General features: G+C 39.9%; 1 long non-coding RNA gene across 1 annotated transcript; it reads left to right on the top strand.

Annotated features, from left to right (window-relative positions):
• Positions 1 to 237: 237 nt before the first annotated feature.
• LOC148114102 (uncharacterized) lies at positions 238 to 6,022 on the top strand. Its single transcript, XR_015733844.1, has 2 exons — positions 238 to 314; positions 5,893 to 6,022. It is a non-coding gene; the product is annotated as an uncharacterized LOC148114102 (long non-coding RNA).
• Positions 6,023 to 14,524: the final 8,502 nt, after the last annotated feature.

The following is a 14,524-nucleotide window of genomic DNA, read 5'->3' as shown; positions in this document are numbered from 1 at the left end:
TCTTTTATTGTTATATAATAACATTATTTGTTTATTTATATTTTTACAGTTATTCTTTCCTTGAATATATTCTTGGATCTCAGCACATATTCAGGGTTCTGTGCAGAGGAGATATTTGCAGAAATAATGTCTGGGCCTTCTGTTTGGTGTTAGGCTGACTTTCTTTTTGGCATTATTTTCAGTTTGACAGAATGTGGAGGATGACTGCAAACCAGCCTTAGGAGCTCATCTTACTACACCTATGCCTTCTCTAAAGTCCTGGATCTAGTCAAATTATTGAGTGCCTTGGAGTCTTGATATGAATCTTTAAAAAGGTATATAATCTCATTGTCTGCCAGCTCTGCAGATAAAATAAGTGGGATTATCTGGGAAAGGCACTTTGTGGAAACAAAGTCTTAGTTTCGTTTATTCAGGTCTCTCAGCTTGGGTCAACCCACCAGATGCTTTAGAGGGCACTGTTGTGCCATACAAGAACTAGGGTTTGAACTATCCTGAAAACTCTCTTTACAAGAAAGTTTTCCTCTTTTGAAAGAAAGAGAATAGAGTTTAGGTTACATACCATGTTTGAGGATGTCTTTCCAAGATTATCAAAAAGTGCCTGCTATTATCTACTGTTCAGCAGTTTTGTTAGAAATCATACAGGATGTCTTTGAGTGAGGTGCAAAACAGAGACAAAGATCTTTTTTAAAAAATTATGGTGGGAAACAGATGTGTATTATACTATGTGATATATTTTCTCAAGGATCACAAAAGCCAGAATTGCATTTGCTTGCTGCAATTAGCAAACTTGCCCCAACCCAGTACTCTGATGGTATATTGGGAATATACATCCCAGAACAATAGTGCTGATACTGACTGGCAACTTTGGGAGAAACGGTCCCAAACTTTGGGACAAGGTGATTATGTTAACTATCTGTGCTATGTGGCTGTTGATAAGGCCACAGCTTTGAAAATCTGCTCTTTTAACATCAGAGTAATTAAAACTTTCACTTTCAAAAAAATCAATGTGAATAACAGGGTTTAGCTAAAGCAATTGGTTTATCTCCAGTCTGGGGTGGGGGTGGGTGGGAGGGGTAAACAACAGAATGAAAGTTCATTCCACCTTTAATCAGCAACCTAAACTTCACTTTTTACCTAGGAAATATCAGTAAGAATTTACTTCTACCCTGTTTCCCCGAAAATAAGACATCCCCTGATAATAAACCCAATTGGGCTTTTGAGTGCATGCCCTAAAATAAGCCTCCCCCAAAAAATAAGCCCTCCCCGAAAATATTTAAATGCAGAGCTGGAAATCAGGTAAGACAGCAAGAGAAGCCCCATCTTGCTCCACGCGCCCCAAAATAATAAGACCTCTCCGAAAATAAGGCCAAGCACTTATTTCGGGGTCCAAAAAAAATATAAGACACGTCTTATTTTCAGGGAAACACGGTATCAGCTAAGTGTCTAGGAGGCGCCAATAAGAATGGCAAGCCCAAGGCTTTCTCAGTGGCCTCCTTCAGCTCTAGGTTCAAAAGCTTTCAAAGAAAAAAGACATAAGGAAAACAGAAACTGTCATATGCAATTTAGTTCTTGAAAAAAGACATTGCCAGCACTGGAAAGGTCAAATCAAAGTTTTGGTTATCAGCCAGAAAAGTAGATATATACACTACTCCATATAATATTTACAGACACCCATCTTGTCTTTTATTAAAGTGTCAGGTCAAACAGACATTTTAATCAAAATCAGCTAAGTTAAAAGGGCACAGCCATGTACTACTGATGAACAGTAATAAACAATAATCTTTCTGTCAATTTTCAGCTACATACTAAAGAAACCCTATCACAATCTGTCTCGATGCATATCCCGTTGTCCCTGCTTGAATCACCCACCTGGAGAACTAGAGCACTGATAGTCCTTGACTTACAGCTATTTTTTAGCAAGCATTCTAAAGTTGTAGTGCTGAAAAAAGTGACTTACAACTCACGCTTATGATTATTGCAATGTCCCTATAGTCATGTGATCCAAATTTGGGCAGTTGGCAAACTTCATGTATTTACAGTGGTTGCAACATCCTGGGGTTATATGATCCTCATCTGTGACTTTCCCAGTTGTCTTCCAACAAGCAAAGTTAATGGGGGAAGCTGAATTCACTTAACTGTGTGATTCACTTAGTGATCATATGATTTGCTTAATGTTTGCCAAAGAGGTCAAAAAATCAGGTGGACTTATCAATCTCTTAGCAATAGAAGTTTCTGGTTTCAGTCAAAAACTACCTGTTTCTCCCAGAAGGCTGCGGAGTGGGTCAGGAGTGGGATGATCCTGTTGGTCTGGCCAGTCACTGAGTCGAAATGCTTTGGCCACGCCCCCTCGTGCCTCTGTCGCCTCCAGTTTTATTCGACTCAGTGGATCTGACCAGATGGTTTTTCTGAGTCCTTTCACTCCTGACCACTGCTCAGGGTTATTTTCTTACGAGCACTCCTCAACTTCTACACTTTCAAGCAATCCTGCGCTGTGCGAGCTGGCCACTTCAGTGTTAGGCTGAAAACGCCGCTGCCGCGCCGCCGCTGCCCACTCTACAGCTGACTGGTGCTAGCGCTCCCAGTGCTTCACCGCTTGCGGAACAAACGCTGGCCGTTCCCTCAGCCTCTGGCCGCAGGATTGCTTTGTCAACATTTTCCTCAGCTCCTCGCCAGCAGCCGCCATTGTCGCACCATTACCATCGTGCCATGGCCGCCATTTTGAAAAACGGCGCTTCTCCGAAGCGTGATCGCAAAGAAAGTGCCACTCTTCTCAGTGAGTGAGATCAACCCCAGGTAACAACTTATCGGGATTTGTCCCTTACAGTGGCAAGCGGCCAGTGCTGCATTGTGAAACTGGGCAGCCAATTTTGCATTTACAGCGAGTACGATCCTCGTGGGCGGCCAGTGTGATTCATTTGGGGCGGCCATTTTGATTGCACCTCTCCACGTCTGGCGACCATTTTAACTGGGGCAAAAAAAAAAAAAATTGCACGGAAACTCAGCGAAGGCCCATATCTGCTCTGCAATACAAGCCTTAACGCTGTTCTCTTCAGGCCCCTTTTTTCTAGCCGCCTCTAGTGCTGGCATATCCCAGATTCCTGGGAAAGCCACCCATTACTCATCAAGGACTGCAGGCTATTACCATGTCCTTCATCTGGTCTGTTCCACTATGACGGAACAGTCATCTGACAACAAGGCCGAGACTGCCCGCAAGGCAACCTCTAAGTCTGCTTCAGGCAGAAAGTCTAATCAACCACAGGACCTCCAACGCCGCCAAAGGGCATTGAAACAATAATTTTTACAAGCCAAGAAGATGAGAGCTGAACATGAGGTCAACACCGCAACGGCCCACTCTGGCTCTCAAGACCAGGATACCAACAATGACCTTGACCTCTCCGGGGCTTTCTCCCCCGAGAGAACTGACCAGCAATGTACTTGTTCTCCACCTTCCAGGGCCCAGCAAAAAGGGGACCCCTTTGCTTATGCAATTACCCCTCAGGATCCTTCACCTGCACAGAGTTCTAACCCCTTGGACCTGCAGGTTCTGCCTGAGGCGGTTCAACAGTTAATTGCCAGAGCCATCTTGCATGGTATTGCAACAGGCATATGAGAACACCGCTCGGCATCGGTGGTCTCGGAAAGCCTTCATTCACGGCACACCCGAGTCTCACCTTCCGCCAGCCTCATTGGATCTCCTGAAAGGTCTCCAATGAAATCTAGGGGCAGTGCTGACCTCGGCCTGGAGGACAAGCCACAGAGGGACACAGGAGATTGTCCTTCCCAATTTCTGTCCCAGACCAGCTCATCCACTGGAACACAAATGGCACACCCTAGATGTCTGCAGAACTATTAAGATCTACATCTCGCGGACTGCCCCTTCCAGGCGTTCTGAGGCTCTATTCGTATCATTTCAACCTGCCTCATTGGGGTCTAAGGTATCCTCGGCCACCATTGGCCACTGGATCCAGCCTTGTATTGCCCGGGCATATGAAACACAGTCTATTCCTCCACCAAGGCATATCACTGCTCACTCAACTCGCAATGCAGCTATCACCACTGCTTGGGCCACGCAGGCCTCCCTCGAGGAAATATGCCGGGCAGCTACCTGGACTACTCCTGTCCACTTTATTAAACACTATCGTTTGGATGTCTTCCCTTCTGCGGAGGCTTCTTTCGGCAGGAAAGAAGGAACTAGGAGGCCTCAAGGCCAGGTGTACCTGTTAGAGTACACCTGGCCTTGAGGCCTCCTAGTTCGCAGGCTTCCCACCCGTAGGGCTGATGAGCTTGGGTATGTCCCACTCCTGACCTACTCCGCAGCCTTCTGGGAGAAGAGGCGTTGGACTTACCGTGAACGCCGTTTCTCCAGGGGTTGCGGAGTGGGTAAGCCCCTCCTGCCTGCGATTCCTTTCTCCACGACTTCTTGCTAACTGTTGGCAGAAGCTGTCTTTTAGATCTGGATTCGTCAAACAAAACTGGAGGCGACGGAGGCACGAGGAGGCGTGGCCAAAACAATTCGACTCAGTGACTGGCCAAACCAACTGGATCATCCCACTCCTGACCCACTCCGCAGTCCCCGGAGAAACGGCGTTCACGGTAAATCCAACGCCTCATTTCTGTTCCAATATCTCTATTTTATCCATTACCAATCTCCATTTGCTTTCTCTATACAGATAGTCCTTGATTTAACAATCGTTCATTTAATGACCATTTGAAATCCCAATGGCACTGAAAAAAAGTGATTTATGACCATTTTTCACACTTAGGACCATTGCAGAATTTTGTGATCAAAATTCAGATGTTTTGTCAACTGGCTTATATTTGTGGCCATTTGCGATCACCTTTTGCAACCTTCTGACAAACAAAGGTAATGGGGAAGCAGGATTCACTTAAGAATCCTATTATTTAATTTAACAACTGCAGTGATTCACTTAATAACTGTGGCAAGAAAGGTTGTAAAATGTGGCAAAACTCACTTAACAAATGTTTCACTTAAGAGCAGAAATTTTGGGTTCAATTGTGGTTGTAAGTTGAAGACTATCTGTATACAGGAGATAAAACAAGAGAATGCAGAGCTGAACATATTTACCTCACAAATGAATGAGGAAACAGCTCCATATTTTCTGGATTTTATTTTGTTAGCTATTTCCCTCTCCAGATGAGTATACTTTTCATCTTGTTCTATTGGCCTTATCTACTCAGAGAATAATTTGGAGAGAAAAGAAGAGGCATTGAGCGCTATGCAGATTGGCTTCAGGGGGTTCAGTACTCAGCCACAATCCCCTTGCAAACAAAAGGGAGGGGGAGTTAGAATTAACATTAAAAGGAACATTCTGATGGTATGAGGTGTTCAAGAGTGGAACAGACTGCCTTGGAAAGTCATAGTAACTCCATTACTGCTTTTAAAGGCAGAAACATCAGGTTACTGTAGTGATATGTGTCCTTTATTACCAAGAGGCTGGAGTAGAATCAGGCCTGTCAAACTAGCGGCCCATGGGCCAGATACATCATGTGCAGGCCACGCCAACCCTGGCTCCACAAAGGCAAAAAACATTGCAATACATCATCATCCAGCCTGTGACGCAATTGAGTTTGATACCTATAGAATAGATGATCTTCAAGTTGGTTCTAGTTCTAGGATTCTACAATTGGTCTACAAAAGAGGCATTTCTTTTTGGTCTACAAAAGAAGTCTACAAAAGACAATTGGTCTACAAAAGAGGCATTCCTTTTTGAAGGGGCATGCCTCTTCAGAACTGGGGTATCCTATAGCAATAATCTCTAAAGGAGGAAAGAAGGCTTCCCACCTCTGCAGATATGGAACTGTAATTAGCTTGTCTCCAAAGAGTTTTAATTTACTGATCTCATAACTCATACAATTACATTTCTTTAATAGGATGACAGAGTTCAATTTATGAATGCTTTACCTCACTCTTGCAACCTGAATGAAAAAAATGAAGTTCCTGCAGTTATTTAAGGCAGATGCTGCCTTGTATGCTGATGTGGGATTTCAAATAAAGGTACAATATTGATCTTTTTGTACAACAGCAACCAATTTATCTATGTTAGAGCCATGAAAACACAACATGCAAAATGTGTAGAAGCATTTAATTGTCTGCAGAACGAGTTGGGATATTCCTCTTTAAATGCTGACTCAAGAATCTGGTATCGCCAATGTCTTTTCTGCTGAATCTGAATGGGTGGGCTTCTATTGTTCCCTGTTTCTAAGGCATTACAAAGTTTATTGAGTCCCTGATAGCATTCAATTTCAGTAAAATATATGAGTCAACCAGAAATTAGGAGCTTATTGACAGGCACAATGTAGGAAAAGCAGCTGACAAGTTCACAGGCAACATTCAGCCATTAATGCTAGAAGAAAAAGACAAAAATAGAGGAAATACCAATGTGAAATTTCACTGCAAAGAAAAGGTAAGGGGAAAGAAAATGCTAGGAGCTATGTTCACGCTGCATGCTAATCCATAATCTGTTTTGAAGAAACCATAATACTGGATAGTTAAACTGGCTGAATTAATATACAACATTAAGCCATGATTTAAAACCATGGTTTATTGATAGGTAAGTGAGCTGTAGTTTATAAGCTGAATAGCTAGGTTGATATATTACACATATTATGGTTTAGGACCGTGATGGCGAACCTATGGCACATATGCTGGAAGTGGTACGCACAACCATCTCTCCGGGCACGCCAGCCATCACTTGTTACTCTTCTGGGTTCCAGGGCACACATGCGCACTGGCCAACTGGTTTCCACACGCGGGAGCAGCGGAAACCAGAAGACCAGGTGACCGGCGCACATGCGCCTGCTGAAAACTAGAAGCTCAACTTCCCAGCACGTGCATGCATGCTGGAGAACTGCTCTTTCAGTTTCCGGCGCTCCCATGCGTGTGTGCCGGAGAGCTGCTCTTCCTGTTTCCAGCGCTCCCCTGCACGAGCTCTCCTGTTTTGGCACTCAGTGCCGAAAAGGTTCGCCAACACTGGTTTAAGATGATGCATAAATACAAGTGTTGCAATCCATAACTGATTTAGTATATGTAATTTATGGTTTGCTGAACAATTCATTCTAAAATGAATTCTGGACTAGCACAATTGTAACATCCAGTAGTGGAAAATCATAGATTCTGAGAGGGGTGAAATTCTCCCGGTTCAGAACGGATCGCCCGATCCAGTAGCGATGGCGGCGGATGGTTCGGAGAACCGGTAGCAAAAATCCCTGTGGGCCCCCCCCCCATGCCCAGCTGAGCCGCACGATCATCTGAGGCTTTTTTTTTTTTTTTTACTTTTAAAACCATTTTTTCTACAACCTCTTCCGACGAAAAAATGCTTTTAAAAGTAAAAAAAAAAAGCCTCTGATGATCACGCGGCTCAGCTGGGATCGTCAGAGGCTTTTCAAAACATTTTTTTCTGCAACCTCTTGGCCGAAGAGGTGGTTTTAAAAAATGCTTTGAAAAGTCTCTGACGATCCCAACTGAGTTGCCTGATCGTCAGAGAGGCATTTCAAACCATTTCACCCCTGGATTCTTCAATGTATTTATTTGGCAATGCTATAATTACTTTGGCTTTCAAAGTTCTGTACAGAAAATCTATCCTTCATGTTTGTTTGTCACACTGCTATTTAAGTTATGTTTGTATGTGGGATGGGGGAAACTCTTCTAGGTTATATCACATCTGTGTTCTGACTCAGAAAATCCAATCGGAGAAAGAAACGAAGCTTCACCTCTGGAAAGGAAGGAAAGAAAGGTGATTGAAGAGAAAAAAAAAGTTCTTTACCTGTCCCATCACCTAATTCTTTAGGGTACATAACTAATAGAGTTGTCTTATGATTGTTATATTACATTATGTCTGAGCTCTCCCTTGGCCATTGGAATGGAACATTTGACAGGGAGTAGCAATCTTTTTTTTTCTCTCCCATTCTGACATCAGTTTCAGGAAAATTAAAGACTAAGCAAAGGGGTAGGGACAGTTTAATATGCTGGAAAATTTAATCTGCAATTGCAGGATATAGATATGATACTACATCTGGAATTGGAAACATTTCTCTAAACCAGACTGAGGTCTACCTGGTTTTGACTTAGATGATGTTTCAATAAAACCACTATGATTTCAACCCATGCTTTGTAGTTTATGTTTATACAGTATTGTTCTCTAATTGAATTAATTGCCATTTTTAAACAAGTGATGGTTAATCCAACAAATGAGTTCAACCATTGAGTTAAATTTTCTCAGGATTTTTTTTCTGAACATGCCCACATCCTGTATTTTGGAACAATTGATACAAATACAAAGGCTCTCCAAAATCCATTTTCAGATTTAAAAAAAAAATCAGCTAAAGCATCTTATTAAAGAAGCTGTCATTGTCCTGCATTGCTTGCCTGCTTATTATTTTGCAAGGCTGGACAGCAGCTGTGCAAATTGCTATTTGTAATGGCAGATTAATATACTTACTTGTGAGTAAAATTGCTTAGAATTGAAGTGCACCTGCTATTTCTAGTAGCAATTTACAGCTTTTCATGCCAGCAAATCTGCTCATAAAGAAAGACTCCAGCTGCTATATTAATAAGTGGTAGCATAATTCTTTCCCTGCCTCCAGATTTATTCATGGAGAAGTATCCTAGGCAGTTACTTGTTTGCCACTTGTGCTCTTGTTTTTCATTTTTCTATGAAAAATGAAGAAACTGAAATGAGCTAAAATATGCATAGAATCAAGCAACATAGATCAGCAAAAGAGAAAACAAGGCAACAGTTTATGGCCTTGTTTTCTTATGTGCTCTCCAGCATTAGGAAACATTTCCTAATTATATTAATTTTCCTAAGGAAAATGAGACCCAGTTTGGTTTAATGGTTAAGGCACTAGGCTGGAAACTATGAGTTCTAATTCCATTTTAGGCATGAAAACCAGAGAGGTAACTTTGGGTCAGTTGTTTTCTCTCAGCCCAATCCACCTCACAGAGTTGTTGTGAGGAAAATAGGAGGAAGGAGTGTTATGTATGTTTGCCACCTTGAGTTATTTATGAAAGTGATAAAGGGATAAAAATAAATAAACCTTTTGTCCTCCACATGCCTGTTTCATTTAAAAGCATGATTGCATTGATCAGAGTTAATAGTTCAAGAAAACTGAGGGGACAGTGAATTGCCTGCCCCCATGATCTACAAATATTAGCATCCTTATAGAGTAAATAATAACAAAAAGAAGATGCACCTCATATGATAGGATCATAGATATGCAGGTTTTCATATATGCTATAGAAGGATTTGCATGATTGTCAGTAATCTTTTTCAAGCTAGTAGTAGGATAGGAACTCTTCACCTCTTGGGAAGATGACAATCAAAATAATAGTGGTTAGAGCGCTAGAGTAGGGATATTCTAGCCTCAGCTCCCATTCTGTCAAGGAATTCACTAGGTGACTTGAATCCCTTGATATCTCTCAGGCAAATGTTCATTGTATGGATAAAACAGTAGAAATAGAGAACCTTGAACCTCTTATCTTGGGCTTCTGGAAGTACAAACCATAATTGGAAATAATGCCAACAATAATATGATGCTATATAAGAGAAATTAGGATAGAATCTGCAGCTGAGAAATGCACATCTTTCACTTGATTGCAAAGTGCATCCAGCACAGTTAGTCCTCATATAGATGCTTTTTCATATTTTAAAAGTCAAATGAACCAAAGAAATATGTCTATTCACATGAAACAACTAAATTTCAAAAATTTCAGAGACACACTTCCATATTCCCTGATTAGTGAACATTCAGTAGGCATAAACACAATTGCTTGAGAAAAACAACTAGGATTATTAGTTTGCTATCCTTCTGAATGTCTCTGCTGCTCAATACATTTGTATCAAATTATCTCCTCTAATTCCCTCCCCTAACTGGAACCTAATGAAGGAAAACTGTAGATATATAAATATATAGTGAGGCTAATAGCTTATCTTGTCAGGAGTTTCCAAAAACAATAAAATTAACAGCTGCAAATAATTACATGTACATCAGGTGGCATGAGTTAGTGAGCTAAACTGATGAAAGCCCTGTATATTTTAAATATGTCTTTTATTAGGTGTTGAGAATGGCTGCTCTGGGAAGAGAAGCCATCTTAAATATTCTTAGAGTAGAAAAAGAGTTTAAGTCATATATTGCATTATGACCAAACCAGCTTAGCATCAAGGTAAACAGAATCAGCTGAGCAGTCCTGGCTTTTTGGTTGAACAAGTCATATGAGGCACAATGCCATTGTCTAAATATTTACACATAACACTTGATGGGACTACAAGTTTTGTCACCCCAAGTGACACAGCTTCAGAGGCATAGCTTTTAGCCTTAAAAGCTCTGTGCTCTTTTATGATCCCACTTAGCTATCAAATAAAACTCAGTTAGCTTAACTGGATTTTAATTACATCTAAAAGATACATCCAGTATCTTTACTGGAGGGTCTTCTTTCCCCACTCTGATGCCCTCTAAATGTTTTTGTTATCAGTTTCCACAGTTAACACCCTACATCATCTTTCTATTTTCATGTTTGGTTTACTAAAAATGTTAATTTAGCATGATTGTGATCCAACTGGAGCAGAGATATTATGGTATGCCATATCTCACAATTAGTTAGTAATAGTCAAAGGAATTCCATGTTTCCTAAATTATGTAGTCTGAATTTTATACTCCCCAGATTACAGAAATGTTAAATATGCCAATTTTGAAATGGTCCAACAGGGCAATTTTCCAAGAGGCAAATTTTGCCAGTCATTAACCTGAGAAAGTAAATATTCATATGGTAAATCTGGAAAATTAAAAATATGTTCTGACAAATGACACTTTTTGAGAGGAAAAATATGAAGAGAAATAGGCCCAAATAACCCCCTCCCCAGTGGATTCAATTTCTGAAAATAGTTTTTAAGCTTCTATAAAGGAATATCACATAAGTTACCTATTACAAAGCATTCATTATGAAATAATTAATTTTACTCAGCTATCAGCTCAGCCAAGGCCCATATATCCAAATCATTTTGAAGCACGTCATTTTTAAATTTATTTAGATCATCTAAGAGGTATATATTTTCAATCTAAGGGAAATGCTGCCTGTAGGCATTATTGAATTGTCCAGAAAAAAATATTTCAACAACTAGTAGCTGCCCCCTCCATGCATCAATTTAGATTTACATCACTTAACATTATATCCAGAAAAAGCCCAAATTTGATTAATTTTACTGTGAAAAATTCAGGTTGGCCTGTTAACTATTGCAAGCAGTTTCCAGGGATTTTGCAGGTATCTGTTCAGAATGAATGACAATTTGGCAAGTTCTCAAGAAATGAGAGATGAAGCAAGACTATGCAAGATTATCTGGGACTCTTGAGTCTCTGGCACCTGAAGAAGTGGACAGGACCTTCCATGGAATAAGCTCAGGTTACTGTAAAATCCTTGTCTTTCCTGGTTTCCACCTGTGTCAGAAAGAGAATGACAGCATGTAGATAGGAGATTGTAAATGTGTCCTTAAAGGAGAAGGATATATTGCTGCAGCAATGATGTACCCCTCCTAAATTTAGTTATAACTAGATCCAGTGTCTTAGTTAATGATTGAATAGATTGCAACCTACACTTGTGCAAGATTGTAGAAAAGTTGTTTGGATTCCAAACTATGGAGAATGAAACAATTTTCTGAAACTACCAAGCACAATTCATTTCAGAGCATGGGACAGAAATGGCATCAGTCACTCTTGTGGATGTCTAGCAGTTGGACATGGATGATGCACTACACCTGGTCCTACTTCAAAACTGTCAGTGGCATCATCATCAATGATAAGTTTGGTGTACCTACAAAGGTTAGGGCCTGCACTATCTTGCAAAAGGTCCATTTCTTTTGGAATGGATAATACCAGCTGGAATTAAATGAGAAGAAGCAATTGAGGACTTCTGGGGGTGACGTAGGGTCGAGGTGGCACAGGAAAATTCACTCTGTTCCCAGTGCCAAATTTCTAAGTTTTTGGTGCCCTTTCGGGCAAAGATCGGTCCTGGAGGGACCGGTAATAAGGGGAATCTTTGGAGGAGGCAAGGAGAGGTGCAATCTCCAGCCACACCAAGAAGGACCTCAGTTCAAGCTTAGAAGAAGTCAGCCGGTGCGGCTGACTCAGAGGCCCGATGCCCCGAGCGAGACTAACAGGAAGCAGGAGAGTGAATACGGTGCGGAGAAAAGCGGTGTGAGCAGAGTAAGAAACTTTAAACTTCTTTTTTACCTTGGTGGAAAGCCGAAGGGGGAGAAAGTGATTTTTGGAGGGACAGCAAGTAAGAGAAAGACTCAGAGCGTAAATGGGCAGCAAACGACAGGGAGAGTAAAACGGAAGAGGACGAACTTTAGACCAGCAGAGAAATATTAAAGGACTGAAACGTTAAAATACGAGAATATTGAACATGCAGAGAGGTGGATCTAGATAGGTGGACTGAGAAGTGAATTGGACATTAATTTTATCCCCAACTTAGCAGCCCCAATGGAAAGAAAGAGGTGGATTGGCAAAATAGAAACACTGACGAGTGACTGTGCAGATTGGAGATCGCCATATTGAATGACACTATTTTGGAACGGAAATAGAAACGTAAGGAAAAAAGATCACAGCGGAATACACTGGATTTATAGAACTTTTGGATAACACATCCTTTGCTCTTTCCTTTTGGACATATCTATATATTTATTGTTCTAGACATTTATATTTATATCTATTTATTACAAAGTAAACTATTACTTATATAAATACCTATATACAACCTAAAAGTATATTTTAGAATTATTTAAATCTATTTAAACCCCATACACATAATTAACTGTGGTAATTATTATTAATTGTTTTATAATTTAGTATTGATTATTTCTAAGAGTTTAATCTGTCATCCTAAACTAAGTGGTTTTTCTCTTTCTCTCTCTTTTTATAGTTTGATTATTATACAGTAAGAATTAATTATTTAAAGTAAATAGACAAGTTAATTGATTAATAGATAATGTGGATTTTGGGAGGATTTTTTAAAGATATTAATGAATTGAATTGGTTAAAAGGATAATTAGAAATCAACTCAGTAGTGTAAAATAGTAGGAGTGGATAGTAGGAGGATAAGGAAGGAAGGAAAAGAAGGAAGTGTTATAGAAATTGGATGGTGATTTGGGAGAAGGTAGATAAAATCTTGGTGGAACAATATAAAATACTCAAAGAGATGACTAGTACCACCACAATGACGGTGAAAACAGGGAAGAAAGCTGCATCAATATTAGCAGGACCATTGACTTCACCAGTGACACAAAAGACATTAGAGGGAATGTTTTCATCAGAGAAACAGCCCACTGCATTAACCATGAAGAAACCAGGAGGGACATGGATGAGGTCAAGAGAGAGGTCAAAAGCTACATCCAGAAGATAGACGAAAAGATGGACTCGATACAAGAAATGATTTTAAAAAATGACCAAAGGATAATAGCAATAAAAAAAAAAAAAAAACAGAAATGACAGAAGAAAGAATGGAATCCTTAGATTTAAAAATGATGGGACTAAATAAAGAATTAGAAAACAATGTGGCACAATTGGAGATGGAAAGAGCTGCATTCTTTTTACATTTTCAAAATGTGGCGGAAGACAGAGAGGAGGACCTAACGTTAGTAATGGTGAAGATGATAGCAGAGGCCCTCCAAAGCGAGAAGAATGAAATAATAAATGAGCTGGACGAAGTGTACAGAGTCCACACTAACTATGCTCGACAAAACAAATTTCCCTGGGAAGTACATGTAAGATTCATGAGAAGGAAAGTTAGAGACATTGTGTACAAAATAACAAAAGATGAGCCTATGTTGTATAGGAACAAAGAAATAATTACGTTGAAGCAAATTCCAAAAAGAATAAGAGACCTGCGGAAGGATTATTCGTTCCTGGCCACGTTACTAAATAAGAGATTTATACCATTTAGATGGATAACGCCAGAAGGAATGTTGGTAACATGGCAGGGAAAGAAAATAAGGGTAGACTCACAAAGTAAACCAAGAGATCTATATGATGAAGTGATGGGTATTGAAACATCAGTTAACAGTAAAGAGGAAGTGGGACGAAACACTAAAGGAAAACAGAGAAGAGCACGTGAAAGACCTCTAAAGGAAGGAGAAAAAGAGGAGAAAGGAGAGATCCAGGAGGAACAAGGAGTACAAACAAGGGGGGGGGAAGAAACAGGAAGGTCTTAGCAGATACACCAAGTTGACTCAATTTATTATTTACTGTTTATTAAAAAAAAAATTATTATATGTATATGAAATCTGTTCCCCACCCTGAGTCCTTCGGGAGAAGGGCGGTATAGAAATTCAATAAATAAATAAATAAATAAATAAATAAATAAATAAATAAATAAATAAATAAAACAAAAAAGAAACAACAGGAAAACTAATAAGAAATGGAACAGAATCTAAAAATTCTATCGTTAAATGTAAACAGTTTTAACTCACCATTCAAGCGACATCAAACATTAAAAAAAAATTGGAAACAAAAA

Source organism: Pantherophis guttatus, chromosome 4 (assembly GCF_059756535.1).
Source record: "Pantherophis guttatus breed Tessera chromosome 4, ASM5975653v1, whole genome shotgun sequence".
Lineage (NCBI taxonomy): Eukaryota > Metazoa > Chordata > Lepidosauria > Squamata > Colubridae > Pantherophis > Pantherophis guttatus.
This window is presented reverse-complemented; position numbering and strand designations above follow the sequence as displayed.